Source organism: Oryzias latipes, chromosome 8 (assembly GCF_002234675.1).
Source record: "Oryzias latipes chromosome 8, ASM223467v1".
In the NCBI taxonomy this organism is placed as follows: Eukaryota; Metazoa; Chordata; class Actinopteri; order Beloniformes; family Adrianichthyidae; genus Oryzias; species Oryzias latipes.
In genome coordinates this window covers 21,156,451-21,172,846 of record NC_019866.2, presented here as the reverse complement: position 1 = coordinate 21,172,846, position 16,396 = coordinate 21,156,451, and positions in this window count along the sequence as shown.

The following is a 16,396-nucleotide window of genomic DNA, read 5'->3' as shown; positions in this document are numbered from 1 at the left end:
CAGATGAGGTCATTCTTTACTGTAGAATGAGCCAGCACACATAGTTCTGCAGCTTACTCATTGCCGTGAATTTTAATGACAAATAGGTTTCATCTATTTGTCACAAAAGTCTAAGGACCCGCAGTTACATTTTTACTGTCTCCTGGTAGTTTTTTTTTTTTTTTTTTTTAGCATTTCCTCTTATCATATATGGAGCAGCTCCCCTGTGGGAGCCGGTTTAGCTCGTGCTGGTTTGCGGCGCCTTCCGTCCGTGAAACCCAGGTTCAAATCTGGGCTGCTCCCTGTTCCCTTCTCTACTTCTGTGCCGGTCCCAAGCCCGGTTGCTTTGAGAGGGTTGCGTCAGGAAGGGCATCCGGCGTAAAACATTACCAAGTTTACCATGTTCACTGTGGCAACCCCTGATGGGAAAAGCTGAAAGAGAAATATATATGGAGCAGCTCCCCCCCACCACTACGACGGAGTATTAGGGCCACCAAAAAAAAAGAATTAGAGCCACCAAAAAAAGTAAAATTACGAGATTTTATCTCGTAAATTTAGGAGATAAAAACTCGTAAATTTACGACTTTTTATCTCATAAATTTACGACTTAAAATCTCATAAATTTACGAGAAAAAAGTCGTAGATTAGGGAAAAAACACCGAAGTTGTCCGTTTATTGGAGCCTAGCTTGAAGATGAAGTATGTGGAGCCTTTTGTGAAGCTTCATTTCCGGATTATTATAGGTTTAAAACAAAGAGATTCTGAACCTTTTGGCGACTCAAAATCAGATTATTTTCCGTGTAGCCGTCTTTCCGGGGTTCAGTGTCAGTAAAGCGGAGTTTAATATGTAAAATAAGGAGCTCAGAGACACGTTTGGATGTAGACAATTGCTGCAGCCTTTATTCTCCTTTTCATTCACATATCCTGAAGTTCATTTGTCTCATTACGTCATGAATCTGTCATCCCAACACCAATGCGGAAGTAAACAGTGTTACAAACGCCCCCTCCTGCAGATGAAATGTCCCGTTTCAGCATAAAACAATAAAGAGGAATGAAAATAGTGTTTTATATTAGCTTTGGAACGTTGAAAATGCCAAAAAAAAAGTGCTCCTCCTTTTGTGTGACGGAAGCGTCACACAGACGTAGAGATCTGGTCTTTGGTGGAGGAAGAAAGGATTCAAGCGAACAGCTGCAGGGACACCCGATGGCTTCATCGGGCTGCAGAGATCCTGCAAACCAACCATCAATAAATAAAACTTTAATGAATCGTAAATCAAACAAATGACCTTCCAGACATTTGGAACCTTATCAATAAACATTCAGCTCACCTGTTCAACAAAGTTTACTCGGTCTTCTCTGCTGCTGCACGGCGTTCACCTGCTGCTCTGCATGCTCACTTCCACTGTAATCTCCTAAAATTACGAGTTTTTTTCTCCTAAATTTGCGAGTTTTTATCTCCTAAATTTACGAGATAAAATCTCGTAATTTTACTTTTTTTTTTTTGGTGGCTCTAAATTTTTTTTTTTTTTTGGTGGCCCTAATACTCCGTCGTACACCACAACTGTGTGTGGAAGTTTGCTTTCACGGCTGTTTGGTCCACACCAGTTTGTGTCTTCGATCACTTCTGCTTTGTTTGGCATGTGTGACTATGAGTCCAAACTAATGTGGTTCAGGTCTTAGTTTGTTAGTACATCTTGGTGACATGAATTATGATATAAATGCTGAAAATATGACCAGCAAAGGTTGAAGAGGAACTGAAAGAGAGCATTCACACAAATTTGGTTCTGTTTTGATGCAAACCAAAAATTGATTCCCTGCAAAGTCAGCTTTGTTTGGCAACCAACCAAACCATGGTCTGCTTGACAACAAAGGTTCACTCACAAGTGAGCTCTGGTGCGGTTTACTACAATGTGAATGCAGACAGATGATCCAAAGTGGAAGTAGAGGAAAAAACAGATCACAGAGGAAGAGCAAATCACAACAAAGTTAAGAAATGCCTTTATTAGAAAATACTTTGTTGTGAGAAACATGATGATGTTTAGAAGACCAGCAGCAGTGGACTCCTCTCTTCTTCGTGTTTCTGGACAGAGCTTCTTTCCAGTTCTGAATTGAGGAGTAAATGGGAGCGTCTTGATTTTCCTTGTCGGTTTGGTCCACTTCAGTCTTTAGTTTTGCTGGAAAGAGCATCCAAGATAGTTTTAATAAGTAGAAGGTAAATTATTTATCAAAATATTTGTCCACTGAAAATGAGTCAACAGGATTTTCCTCGTGTGAATGAAAGCCTGGTTCTGGCAGTGGTGTAGTCTTGGCACTTTCACCTCACAGTGAGAACATCCCAAGATCCCACCTTTCTGTGTGACATTTGTGTGGTTTCCTTGTACATGTGTGGGTTTTCTGCAGACACTCTGATTCCCCCCACATATTCCAAAAACATGCTTCATGGGTAATTGATTATAAATGATCCCTAATGTGAGTGTGTGTGGTTGTGTGGCCCTGAGATGGACTGGCGACCTGTTCAGGGTGTACCCCGCCTTTGCCCAACAGTAGCTGGGACAGGCTCCAGCAACCTCGTACCCCAAAGGGATTCAATGGGTTTTAAAAAAATGGATGGATTGTGAAAATAATGATTTTTGAATAAAGGAGAAAAACAACAACTCAAAGTTTAAACTTTTGAAGAAGTGTAAATCATAAAAAGCTGATCAATGTCTCGAAGGGAAATATGGTTTAGTTAGAAGAGATTCGTTGTAATGAAATAAGATTTACTTAGTTACATTTACTTAAGTTACCTTTTGTAAAGATTTTACTCCTAAGATTACTCCACAAACAGATTTATAATAATAAGCCAGGATCATTACTCATCCAAACTGAGGTCCATCTTTTTACTTTTTTGACATTGAAGCCATTTTTTTCTGTAATAATTTTAACGGAAGCCATGGCATTAACCAATATAAAGATTATAGCTGATTCTGTTTGAGAGTTGACAAAGACTGTCAGGACATGGGGGTATTAGACCCAAACACCAGACATGGTGGCAGAAACAGAAACATTTATTAAAAAACAGAAACATGACAAAAACCACAGAGAGAAAAAAAGGTGGTAAAGTATGACCTGACCACCTTGGATGCTGCATTTTGGGTCCTACACCTCCAGTTCCTGACAGTGAAAAGTATCCCTCTCTTGGGTGAAAAAACTGGACTGCAAAGCAACACACAAAAAAATAAAAACACAACCCAAACACATGGATGTGAGAAAAATGACATGAAGAAGAAGAAAACGTGTATCACTCGGTGCCGGCATCCATCTAAAAAAGAGGGCAAGAACATTCTTTGATACAGCTTTAGTATTGTTAGTTTTCTTATTTTTTCTTTCTTTCTTTCTTTTTAGCATTTTAACAAAAACTTTATGTAACACAGCAGAATGCAGCAAAACAAAGGTTCCTCCCCTCAGAAATACAAATGCACACAAAAATAATAAAACACAGGGCACTTGAAATAGAAATTGTACAAAAAAAACCAAAACTACAAAACTGCAAATACTGACGCTGTATTGTGGCAGTTAAAATGAAGAGGGAGAACAGTTAGTCATGTCGTACCAGTGTTGATATTGCACTTCCAATGAAGGAAAACAAAGATTTGAATATTGGTTGTCTGTATTTAGCAATCAGTGGTCCCGCTTTATGACATGGTGCCTTATCCTGCTGGAATTAACCATCAGAAGATGAAGAAGGAGGTCAAAGTGTGCCAAGAAAATATCCCCCACACCTCCACCGGTAGCCGGAACCGTTGATAAAAGCCAGGATAGATCCATGCTTTTAATGTTGTTGACACCAAATTCTGATCCTACCATCCGAATAACCGAATGTCCTTTGCGAATACATTCACGTGTTCTCCCTACCATGACAAAGGTGGATAAAGGTGGAAAGATTTCATTTAATCCATGGACACCAGTGAAGATCACAAATCATTGAAGAAAAAAGGTTCAGAGCACTGTCTAGGGGGGTCTAGATGACCCAACTCCATATGTTAAAGTGCCTAGGATAGCAAAAGGGATAAAGCAGCACTGGAGACTCATCAGACCAGACAATGTTTTTCTAATCTTCTATCATCAAGGCATCATCAGAACTGCCGCTCACTGGATATATTCTACCTTTTGGACCATTCTCTGTTGACCCTAGATGGTTGTGGGTGAAAATCCCAGTAGATCAGCAGTTTCTGAAATAGTCAGACCAGATCGTCTGGCACCAACAACCATGTCACGTTCAAAGTCACTTCAATCTCCTTTCTTCCCCAACTGGGGAGACCAATTTTCTGAGTTCCTGGCCCCTCCACCAACTCACATCTGATTACAGTTTAGAAGAAGTTCCAATGAAACCTGCGGGGTGGGGGTTAACCCCCCACAGTGGCCTTGTGACGAGCTCCCGGTGGGCCTCCTCTGAGGAGTTACCACACAAAGCCCAGACAGCAGGACTCCCTGCTCTGTCACCTGCCAGCAGGGAGCTGCTCCCTCAGGCTGCAGTCAAGCTTTCAGTGGGGAGTGACCCACCCTGTTCTCTGTTTTTTCTGCATGTTCTGTCTGGCGTGCCTGGCTCAGGAAGAGTTTTCCTGTGACGCTTTCAGGAAGGAAATCCGTCAAGCCTGTTTTCTGTCATGTCCTCCTTGTTTGTTTGTCATCCATGACTAATGAGATGTTTTGAGAAAGAGTAAATTATTTGGGTCATATTCACTCTTCACAGGTTGCACACATAAAATCTTCACGTTTCCTCGCTAACTTTCGGTTCTCGAGTCTTTTGAGAGCATATTACATGACACCCTCCTCTGCTGTGGTGTGGCTTTGGTAGCTCAAAGAATACGCTGCAGAATCACACCTCTAAAATAAAGTCTCACCTCATGTAAAACAGCACACAAGCTGAACCGTCATCCATGAACACAATGGAAAAAGAGTGACAAAGTTTCTGTTTCATTCCTATTTTAAAATTCTCAGCTTCAGAGAAATGGAGCGGTTTCAATTGCTGGACGTGCACGTCTGTCTGAGCACTAAATGCTGAGTCATGCTTATCTCCCTGTGGGTCAGTTTCAGTGGGATTTGCAGAAGTCCGGGAAACTGAGGAAAACATGGAAACTAGATGAAGTCCAGTGTACTGTCCTTCCCTTTCCATACAGCCATGGATTCTGGGAATTCTCGAAATAGCAACAATTGCCATATTTCACAGTTTTATGTGCAGCTGTGATGGGCAGTGGCCTCAAACCAGCACTTCTGCTGTAAATGCCTCGGTCAAAGCCTGAAAGAGAAAATTAGCCATTTCCTTTTTCTGTTTTTTCCCCGTATCAGGCAATCCTTCAAATTTGCTGCCCCATTGTTCCATCTGTTATTTACACACAGTGTGGTTTGTAAAACGTGTCATTTATTTCGCCAGAGCAAGGCAGCATACTGACCTTTACTGATCATTCAAAAGACCCACTCCAATGAAAGTTGTGCTTTTTACATGTTTATTTGGCATTTTACTGATGATGGAGGACATATGTAAAAAAGCTAAACTTAAAATTGCATTTCTGAGTGTTTCTTTATTCAAATCGTTGTGGCATTGACAAAAGAATTCCTTTTAAAATTGATTGTATATTTATGATGTAGAAGATACGCTGGGTGGCCCCCCAGCTCCCCGCTCCGCTTCATTCTGATAAATCCATTTGCAGACAAATAGATCCATGTACGTCTTTTTTTTCCTCGTCTGAGCTGGAATCAAAACAGTACAGATACATATATCCAGTATTGTATTTTAGTGGCACCTGGAATGTTTGGTTGTGGGTGTGAGGGGCTGTAAGCTAGTGGGAGAGCGTGTAAACAGATTGGGAAGGAGAGGGTGGAGTTGCCCTGTGCCAACAATCCCATCCACAAGTCAGAGGTCTAATGAACTCCTGCTGCTCTACAGAAACCATGTCTCAAAAAATGACACAGTATTTGATTCCTTTGACAAATTTTATACCATGGTCCTGGTGAATACTCGATTCTGATTGGCTGCAGGGTGTCCATTAAAAAGTGACAATGGACGCCTAAAAAGGGAGTTCAATTCAAATATTATTATGCTGACCAAATGCTACTCGGTGACCGCAACTACAGAAACTTGGACGCAAGTTTATAAATCTTTTTTTTATTATTAATTAATTAAATAAATTGTTTGTTTGTGAATAAACATGTCAAGATCAGAGTTATTGGTGGATATTTCTTGCAATAAAAGTGATCTAGGAAACTACTGTTTCTCTAAAACAAAACTTTGCTTCAACAACTGGACAAAGACAAGACATAATTGTTTCAGAGGTAAAGTCAGAGGTGAACTTTACCTCTGAAATGATGCTTTGTATTACTTAACATGAGGTTTAGCATTTATACCACTTTCCATCCATCCATCCATCCATCTATCCATCCATCTTCTTAACCTGCTTTATCCCTTTGGGGGTCCCGAGGTTGCTGGAGCCTGTCCCGCCTGTCCCTTCTGGCTGTGGGACAGGCGTTGCCATGACAATACACCACGCCGCTTATCAAATAGTCCATTTCTGGTGAAAAACAATTTAAACGTCAAAAACTACAAGATCAAAGTATCAATAATTGATTTAATGTTTATTTCTTATACAAGTGGGACAATGCCCTTTGAGGTGTCCATTAGAAATGAATGGACTTCTCCTTTGCATGAGATGACAGTGAGTCAGCAAGAATCCAGCTGACATTCTGACTTCCCGTCATGGGTTTCCACTTATTTTAATTTTTCTAGCAAAGTAGATTAAACAGATTTATCGAACTTTTAACATTTACAGTGGTGGACAAAATTGTTTGTAGCCCTCAGTTTATAGAAAGAAAGTCCACAACGCTCACTGAAATGACTCGAAACATTCAAAAGTAACAATAAATTACAATTTATTGAAAATTAAATAATCAAAATCAGCCTTTACTTTTGAGTTGTTGATTAACATAATTATTAAAAAAAACAACTAATGAAATAGGGCTGGACAAAAATGATGGTCCCATAACTTAATATTTTGTTGCACAACCTTTTGAGGTAATCACTGCAATTTAACGGTTTCTGTATTTGTCAATGAGCCTTCTGCACCGGTCCACAGGTATTTTGCCCCCCCTCCTCATGAGCAAACCACTCCAGTTGTCTCAGGTTTGACGGGTGTCTTCTCCAAATGGCATGTTTCAGCTCTTTCCACTGATGTTCAATGGGATTCAGATCTGGGCTCAGAGAAGGCCACTTCAGAATAGTCCAACGCTTTTCTCTGAGCCATTCTTGGGGTTTTTTGGCTGTGTGTTTTGGATTGTTGTCCTGTTGGAAGACCCATGACCTGCGACTGAGACCAAGCTTTCTGACACAAGGCAGCACATTTCTATCCAAAATGCCTTGATAATCTGGAGATTTCATTTTACCTTGCACAACTTCAAGACACCCTGTGGCAGATGCAGCAAAGCAGCCCCAAAACAGAACTGAGCCTCCTCCATGTTTCACAGTAGGGACAGTGTTCTTTCGGTTGGATGCTTCATTTTTGAGTCTATGAACATAGAGCTGATGTTCTTTACCAAAAAGCTCCAGTTTGGTCTCATCTGTCCAAAGGACATTTTCCCAGAAGCTTTGTGGCTTGTCAACATGCATTTTTGCAAATTCCAGTCTGGCTTTTTTATGATTTCCTTTCAACAGTGGTGTCCTCCTTGGTCGTCTCCCATGAAGTCCACTCTGGCTCAAACAACGACGAATGGTGGGATCTGACACTGATGTACCTTGATCTAGGAGTTCACCTTTAATGTCTTTGGAGGTTGTTCTGGGCACTTTGGACACAGTTCCAACTATCCGTCTCCTTAATGTATCATCAATGTTCCTCTTCCTTCCACGTCCAGGGAGGTTGGCTACAGTCCCGTGGGTCTTAAACTTCTGAATAATATGTGCCACTGTGGTCACAGGAACTTCAAGCTGCTTGGAGATGGTTTTATAGCCTTTACGATGTTTGTCTATCATTTTGATTACAATGTCCTGGGACAATTTTCTTCTTGGCTTTCTGTTGTCCATGTTCAGTGTGGTACACACCTTTTCACCAAACAGCAACGTGACTATTTGTCTCCCTTTAAATAGTCAGACTGACTGATTATGGGTTTGAAAACAGCTGTGATGTCAATTAAAGGACATACCTGAGTTCATCATGACCCCATGGGCAATTAGTTCTCAGTCTTTTATGGAGGTACCATTATTTTTGTCCAGCCCTATTTCATTAGTTTTTTTTAAAAATAATTCTGTTAATCAACAACTCAAAAGTAATGGCTGATTTTGATCATTTATTTTTCAATAAATTTTAATGTATTGTTACTTTTGAACGTTTTAAGTCATTTGAGTGAGCATTGTGGACTTTCTTTCCCTAACTGAGGGATACCAACAATTCTGTCCACCACTGTATTTGGGATTTGGCCAAACATTTTTGACTTGCAAAACTAAATAGTAGATCAAGTATCCACACAATGAAAATATTGTCAATTTTGACAGCATGTTGTGCAATGTTGAATGCTCATGTTAGCAGCGGGATTTTTGTTTTCAACTGAGCCGATTTTTTAAAATTTAACTTTATCCCGAAGAATGTTTTGGCGACTCAAAAATACCATAAACCTGCCGAAAAGGTTCTTGAACTATTCTTTTTTTTGTTTTCAAATCTGCAACTCAAAAATTCAACTACCGGTACTCTATCAAATACACTTTTTTTTTTAGATAAATGTTTGAAAATTTGTGGAAGCACTTTTCTACAAATTTGTTGCTTTTGAATGGATTGGGCTGATGGGAACACATAATTTCTACTGAACCAGTTTTAGTCAGGTATTCATTAAAGAATTTTGTAAAATTAAATGCATCTTTCACTTTATCTACAGAGTAAGAGGCCTAAAAGCACTGATGGATAAAATTACAATCATTTGGGATTTCCAGGCACAAATGAACCCAGGAAGAGAGGTACATTTGTGACCATTTTCATTAGACACAGTATATTTACTTAAAGTTGTGTCTGTGGAGGAACATAAACATCCTCATTTCCTATCTAAAGCACCCACTTCCACCCTAAAGCCAGTATTTTAGCCCATTTGAGCTCAGAAGAATTTCCATTTAGCAGATAAATGATTGTTTAGTCTTTTTGTGCCGATTCATGACATTGTCTCAGTTCACTTGCAGCTGTGTTTATTGAAATCCTCACTTATGTCTGGAATATTTAACAACATTAGCTCTGCAGAGATTTGCAGACACTGAAGATTTAAAAAAGTTGTACACTCGGGCCCTTTTTTGGGTTGCATCAATCATTTTTTCTCATTTTGGCTGGTTAGGAATCAGAATTTTATATTTTCTCCTTTCCTAACATCTTTGGCAGCAGCTTAAACGTCTGGGATGCTCTCTCCTGCAAACTCAAAGTTGAGCAAAGACTCCACAATGATGGACTTGAAACTTCACAGAGACAATTTAACCATAGCCTTATTGTAGTCCAGCATGCAGTGCACAAAGCAACATTCAAATTCAAAAGTGGCCGAGCTCAGTGTGGAAGAACTTGACACGGAGCCATGACCTCGGTCCCAGCAGACATTTTTGTGAGCAAAGCCTTCTCGTGCAACACTGATGGCTGACCTCATAAATGCTCCACAGAAAGAGCACAAATTCCCACAGAAAAACATGGAAAGCCTTCCAAGACAGAGGGGGCTGTTTTGATTCAAACAAGGACCAGTTTCTTCTTGAGGCCCATGGATCCAGTGTCATTAAAGTATTTGTTGAGGTTCTGGATAATACGCATTCCCACAATTCTTTAATGTTAAAAAATGACGTTGTCATTTAGATATTTGCTACATTCTAAACTCACTATGTTTTTATGTAAAGTTAAATAAGTTTAGCCCAAATATGGAGAATGTTTGTGTTTTCTTAAGGAGCGCATATTGGCAACGGCTGGACTGTCTTTGTTGAAAATAAAAGAAGATTTTTTGTAGTCTTCAAGGGAAAAGCTATATGATTATATGTAAAAAAGTCCCAAGTCCGTTGTAATGTATTGCATGGCATTTAAAATGCAATAAGTGCAAGTAGGGACAAATTCCTGGACTTGGGCCTCTCTTGCATGGGTTTTGCTTTATCCCATAGATGGCAGCACTAGTTATCCAATATGGCAGCGCCCCTATTTAATTCAAGAAGGGCCCAAGTCCAGAGACTTTACTTTGCTAGTCCTCTGAAATTACAAACGTGAGGTGCTTCATGTTATAGCATTTGTAAGCTATGAACTGGTGCTAAATCTGGGTAAAGTATTGATCATTTGGTGTAGCCTCCCTTTAAGCTATGAAATTAAAATCATTTCCTGGAAAAACAAACTTCTTGGACTTGGGCCCTCATTGAATTCACCGATTCAATTGCATTTCTGAGTATTTATTTATTATCGTTGTGAAGAAGGAGCAAATGAATAAGAGCTTGTTTGTGACGTAGAAAATACTCTGGGCGGGCTTAAGCTCCCTGCTCCGAGCTATTAGCAATGGGGAGGGGAAAGGGGGGTGGGGTTGCTCTGTGCCAACGGTCTCGCCCATAACTCAGAGGTGAATTTCTGATTAAGTACAACAAAACAAACTTTTTTTTATTTTATTTTGCCTGAAAACGGCATAATCATAATAAAAAAGACCACTTTGCTTTTAAAAATAGAAAAAAGAGGACCAGTGTGAGTCTTCAATGCATGAGCATTTGTCTCTGTTTGCCACAAGGGTAAGTGCATATTTAGTCAATGATAACTATGTCTTAGTTTTATTTTCTTCATTCAAAGGGTTTTCTGTTGCATTTCTGAAGTTTCCTTTTCCACTTTGCTTTATTTTTTTTGCAACAATTATTTTCCAATCAGGCATGACAGATCAGGAGCATTTTCACACATAAAGGTGGCTGTCACTCAGCTGATTTGCCCAATGCCAACTTTCTGTGACTAAATACTCATTCTTATATTTCTAGTACCACTGTTTGGTCTGTGAAACACCAGCTACACTCCTGTTACACCCTTTCTGAAACTGGAACTAGTGAGAGTTAGCCTAACTACATACAAAAGTTAAAAGATGGGAAATTGATAATTTTTTTTGCCTATAAAGCAAAGAAAACAACAACATTTTTTTATTTGCTTGCATGAAATGATGAGTAAAAAAAAAAGTTCTTTCTGATGGTAATGTAATTTTTAAGAAATGCTCTCAAATTGATATGACACAAAACCATTCAGAGCTCATGACAGTGCACCAAAATCAGTTGTCTAATTTCTCCACAGGACACAGATTATATCTGTGACGGACCTTGAAAGTGGGATTAAGCTCATCGGATGTTATGACTTGGGAGATGTGGCTGTTTCTCTGCAGTGTGTCATGTCTGGGCAAGAAATCACCGGAAAGGAGAGGCTCAGGTCTACGTCCATGGCCCACTTTTTTCACATTCTTTTAAATTCTTAAGCACTATCAGGATCTCTGTGAATTTAGGGGAGGGGGGGGGGGGTCACCTGTTTTACTTTAGTTAGCTCTCAAATTTGCACACTTATAGGCGGCGTGGGTTTATTTTTGATTGGCAGGTTGGTGGATCCATAGATGGACCCAACAGAGCTTCAAACTTCATTGTATTGCCGCAGTTAAGTTAAACTTAAAGTCTCATTAGTTGTCACGCATCTGGGTAAGTGAAATTTCTTCTCTCCACTGGGGGAGCTTCAGAAACAGCTGCGCAGAAACCATTTTGTGGTTTAACCCTCCAATCCAACTGGTTAATCAATCAAGGAGGTATTGGGTCCCATTTTTAGAGTCTTTGCTATGTCTCGATTGTGGATTTGAACTTTCCAGTCTCAGGGTGGACACTTAGACAAGGCCACTAAGTCAGTTGTACAGTGTACAATGTTTTCTGGAACCTGTCAAGTTGGGCAGATCAGACTTTGGTCCCTCCCAGTTTTAGTCCTCATATTTGACGAGCAGAATCCAACATGTCACGTCAGAGATGATTGATCTCGGGTAAACACATGTCTACAGCTCAACTCTTCATTTGTTGAACACTCCAAAAAGTGAGCTCATAATCCCATTTTTCAGCCAGGAAACAGAAATCCCAACCATTTTTTGAAACGTCTGCACCAGAGTTTGTCAGATTTTTTGGCAGGTGCTAATCTCACCTGGACCAGATAAGCAAACCTTGGTGTGTCAGAAAATGAGAGTCTCCATTCCCTTGTGAATAAAGTCTGCTCTCATTCATCTGTTGTGTGACGACAAAAAATAATTTAGCCCTGCAAAGAGCTGCAATGGATCAAGGAAAATAAGTAATGTAAATGCTGTGCAATGTGTGTACTGTACATACGTACTGGAGGACTAGTTATTTTTTTTGTACGTTTTTTTTTTGGTCCATGATTATTTTGGCCAACAAACAACCTGATTGATTTGGTGAAAAATAAAAGTTGATTAAACTAAACGAAGATGTTTACATTACTCATTCAACTAACCCAAGTCTGCAAGATTATCCTAGCATTACAACACTATCACACTTTTTTGTGGCTCTTCCAGAGATGGGGACTTGGCACTTGAGACAAATTTAAATCCTTAGTCACATGCACCATATGGGAGTTGATCTGTTTATGATTGTGGAGGGTTGTAGATTAAAAAGCAGCTGCATCTGAACCTCTTAAGATCTGGCGTCCACATGCGTGGACATCACATTTTGGGTTACATTACCACAGTAGTTACAGTAATTCTGCCTAAATGGAACCCTGTGACTATGTGTGTTGAGAGTTAACTCAAATACTGGGTCTCAGAGGTTAACTGGAGCGCAGGTGTGTCTTGCATTTCCCTTGTGGCTTTTAGGGCCATTTCAAGGGATTTCATTGAAAACCACCCACAGGATCCCAAAAAAACTACGCTCTTATTGTCTAATTTCCTTATTTTTATCGGTCAGGCTGCAGGAAAGAACAACACTTATAACGTGAACACCACTTACATGCCTCTTGCGTAGGATTTCGGGGGTCAGATAAATGAAAAATCCGTGCGATCGTTGCATCTCAACTTCAACCCCACTTTACCCTTGTGTGTTTTATATGTTTTTACAACCTGTCGCTCGCAGTTCGCCTTTACCTGCTCCTACACCTGGCTGTGGTTCATGTCTCCGGCTCGACTCGCGCCCCCGACTGTCCCCCCAACCACGGCTGGATGAAGCTCGTCTGCTGAACTTTAAATATGTAGTTGTAGCGTTAAATAAGTTAATTTTTCTCTAAGAGTTCTGGTAAATCGCCTGTCCGTCCTGGGGGAGGATCCCTCCTTCATGTGGACACCCCTGAGGTTTCTTCGTTTTTTCCGGAATCCGGTTTTTTAGGAGCTTTTCCTTACCGCGAAGGAGGGTCTAAGGTCAGGGATGCCAGTATAGCTTAGTCAGTTTGTTAGTTCATTTTAGTATTTTTCTATTGAACTCTTTGTATTCATGATCCTTTTGAGTTCATGTTTTACTTCGAAGCCCATCGAGACGACCATTGTTGTGATTTTGGGCTATGCAAATAAAATTGAATTAAACAAAACAATGTATATGCACATTTACATTTGGAGTGTGCAGTCTATGACCTTGATAGTTTGTGCAGGCCACCTGTACAAGTTGGAACATTTTTTTACCTGCAGACAGCCTGTATCCGCCCATTAGGGCAGTTGTGACTTCAAGGATTGTCTCACATAAGGAGACCTAATAATTAAGGTTTAGGACCTGGGAATAATGTTCGTTTATTTGTTCTCATATTTTATTATGACTGTTCGGTTTAAAAATAAAATCTTCACAAAGCTTTTACATTGAAAGTGTAAAAATACCTACTGCCTGTCCTAGTTTATTGACAATTTATGACAATAAGATATTCATTTCACCAATGTGTTTTAAGACTTGATTGACTTGTGGTTAAATTCAAAGACCTTTGACTTGGACTTGCAGTAGGGGACTTGTGAACATCTGTGGTCAGTACTAGCAACTTTCTGGCTAATTCATGACAACTTTAAGACAGAAGAACTAACTGGCCTCAAATCAGTTCAATCCTACAAGGATTTGCTCTGTTTTTTCTGTTTTTAAAAAAAAAAACCTAATATATTTGTTGTTTTCTGTTCTGTCTAAACCAAAGTGTCTTTGTTTCACTTAGTGTTCCTTTTTTTCCAGACTTTTCTTCCTCTGTCTTTCTACATTCCGACATATTGACATTTAACCTTTCACCCTTTACACCCGCTTGCTCTCCTGCGTTCTCTGATAAAACTCAAGAATTTACTGGGTCATTTTTTGATGAAGTGGCATTGTTCTCTTTTGGAGAAGAGTAAACTTATTAATTTTTAACTTTTTTCTCTACTGTCATGCTGCCGCATGAAGATGTTACTCCATCTCCAGATTCTACGTGTTAAAAGCTGCATCAAACGTTCAAAAACAATAAAACTACAAACCTTTTCTCGAACCCTGAAGTCCGTCTAAAGGTCACAGACAGGCTCGCTCATGTTTCATGTATTTTTGTTCCACATTAGAGAGAACTTTCATGAAAGCCTCTTCTGTTCATGCAGCAAAGGTTTGGGATGAGTTCATCTTGGCGGACATTGTGGAAGAAAGAGCGTTCCCACATCGAGGCAGAGGGGAGAAAGGAGTAAGTGGGCGGGATGACCAGCTGCGTGGTTAGGGTGAGTCATGAGAATTAACTCGTTCAGAAAGTGGTCAGGAGCTGAACCGGCACACACGGATTCTCAGAAGAGCTCGCCTCACTTCCACTCAGAGGCCGCGTGGGCATGTAAAACTACTTTTGTCTTCTCAGTAGGGAACTGGGTAGTGGGGAAAATCCAACCTTTTATGGTTTAGAAGAGAAACTTGGGATTCTATCACCCTCAATCGACTTAAATTTGATGCTTTTCCAAATAAAATGCTCTGAAACATTTCCTCTGGGGTGCTCTGAGAACTGCAAATCTGCAGATAAACAAAACTTGACAAGAAGAGATGACGCAAAAGACAATCTAATCTTTAGCTGTCACAGAGTTAAGCCAGGCTGCATAAATGCAGACTCACTGGATCAGTAACTGATGTAGAAGTGGCTGTAAAGTACTTAGCACAAGGGCTGAAAATACCTCATTACACCACTCCATTGTGTCCTGTTGTGGACTCTTTGCCTACACTGGCACACATTTTTTTAGTGTTTTCATCTAGCTTCACTTCAAATGAAAAGAAAGCTGCAAACTTCCTTTGTAAAAGAATTTCCTGCAAAGAAAATAAAAGGAAGTTGATAAATTCACCGAAGTTGGCTGATTTTAAACTAAAATCTGCACTGCAAAAACAGACAAATTAGAAATAAATCAATAATTCTAACCCTAATGGCAGATTTTATTGAAATGAGGAAATAAAGCTGCGAATGCCAAAATTTATACTTTAGGAAAACAATTCTAGTCAATAAGACATGTTTTAATATTTTTTTGCTATTGAAAAATGTTCTCTTCTTTTTCTCTTTTTACTCTCTTCAGATTCAGTTTTTGCAGTGTGCATGCAAAGTTTTTGTTTTAAATAAGAGTTTCAGCTGAAAACTATGTTTTGTAGTAAGAAAGTGAAATCCAATATCCATGGAAGCAGATAATTTAGAGTGATAAAAACAAACAAATATATCCATCCATGATAAATTATTGCTTTAAATCTTCTGCATTGTTGCTGGTGGGACATAATTATCATTAATTCCTTTTACATTACTCCTATTTCTATACGCCAGTTATTCAGAGAATACCATATAGAACCGTTCTTCCTCTCTCTGTCTGCATCTCTGTGCACCCCCCCCCCCTTTGTAAATATAATCTGTGCTTTCCTGTTCCAGAAAAAGCAGAGCTGAAACCTTTTATTACCATCCAGCTTGGTAAATGTGGTGAGGGCCCATGCAGGGGTGAGGGGTGGGGGGGACCGGCGGGCTGTTGGGCTCACTCAGACCATCACAGAGGCCAGGCTGGGATGCTTCACTCATCCTGTACTTAACTAAAACCAAAAGTATTGTTATTCCCTCTGATGTTGTGACATAAAATAAGAAAAGGGAAAAGCGGATCCGCCAGGAGGCACATTGGATAGATTAAAGGATTTCTTTAATCCACTTCTGGTATAAAAGATGGTGGTTTTTGAAGCATTAGTCTCTTTTCGGATCAGAGTCTGTTTTTTGTTGCTGTGTCTTAGACTCTCCCCTTCTGAGGGTGAAATATGTGGATACGTATTGTTGCAGCCCAACCAGCTCAACGGGTCCACGCTCACAGCACCGATAACCTCACTGACACAGGAACTGAACTCCTCAGCACTTTGTAAGCTGATATGTTATTCCTGGCTAACAAGCATCCAGCCTCTGGAAGCTATTAAAGCAGCTCAGCCCGGCTCACACGGCTCCTCATGCTCTCAATCCTGGGGTATTCACACAGTC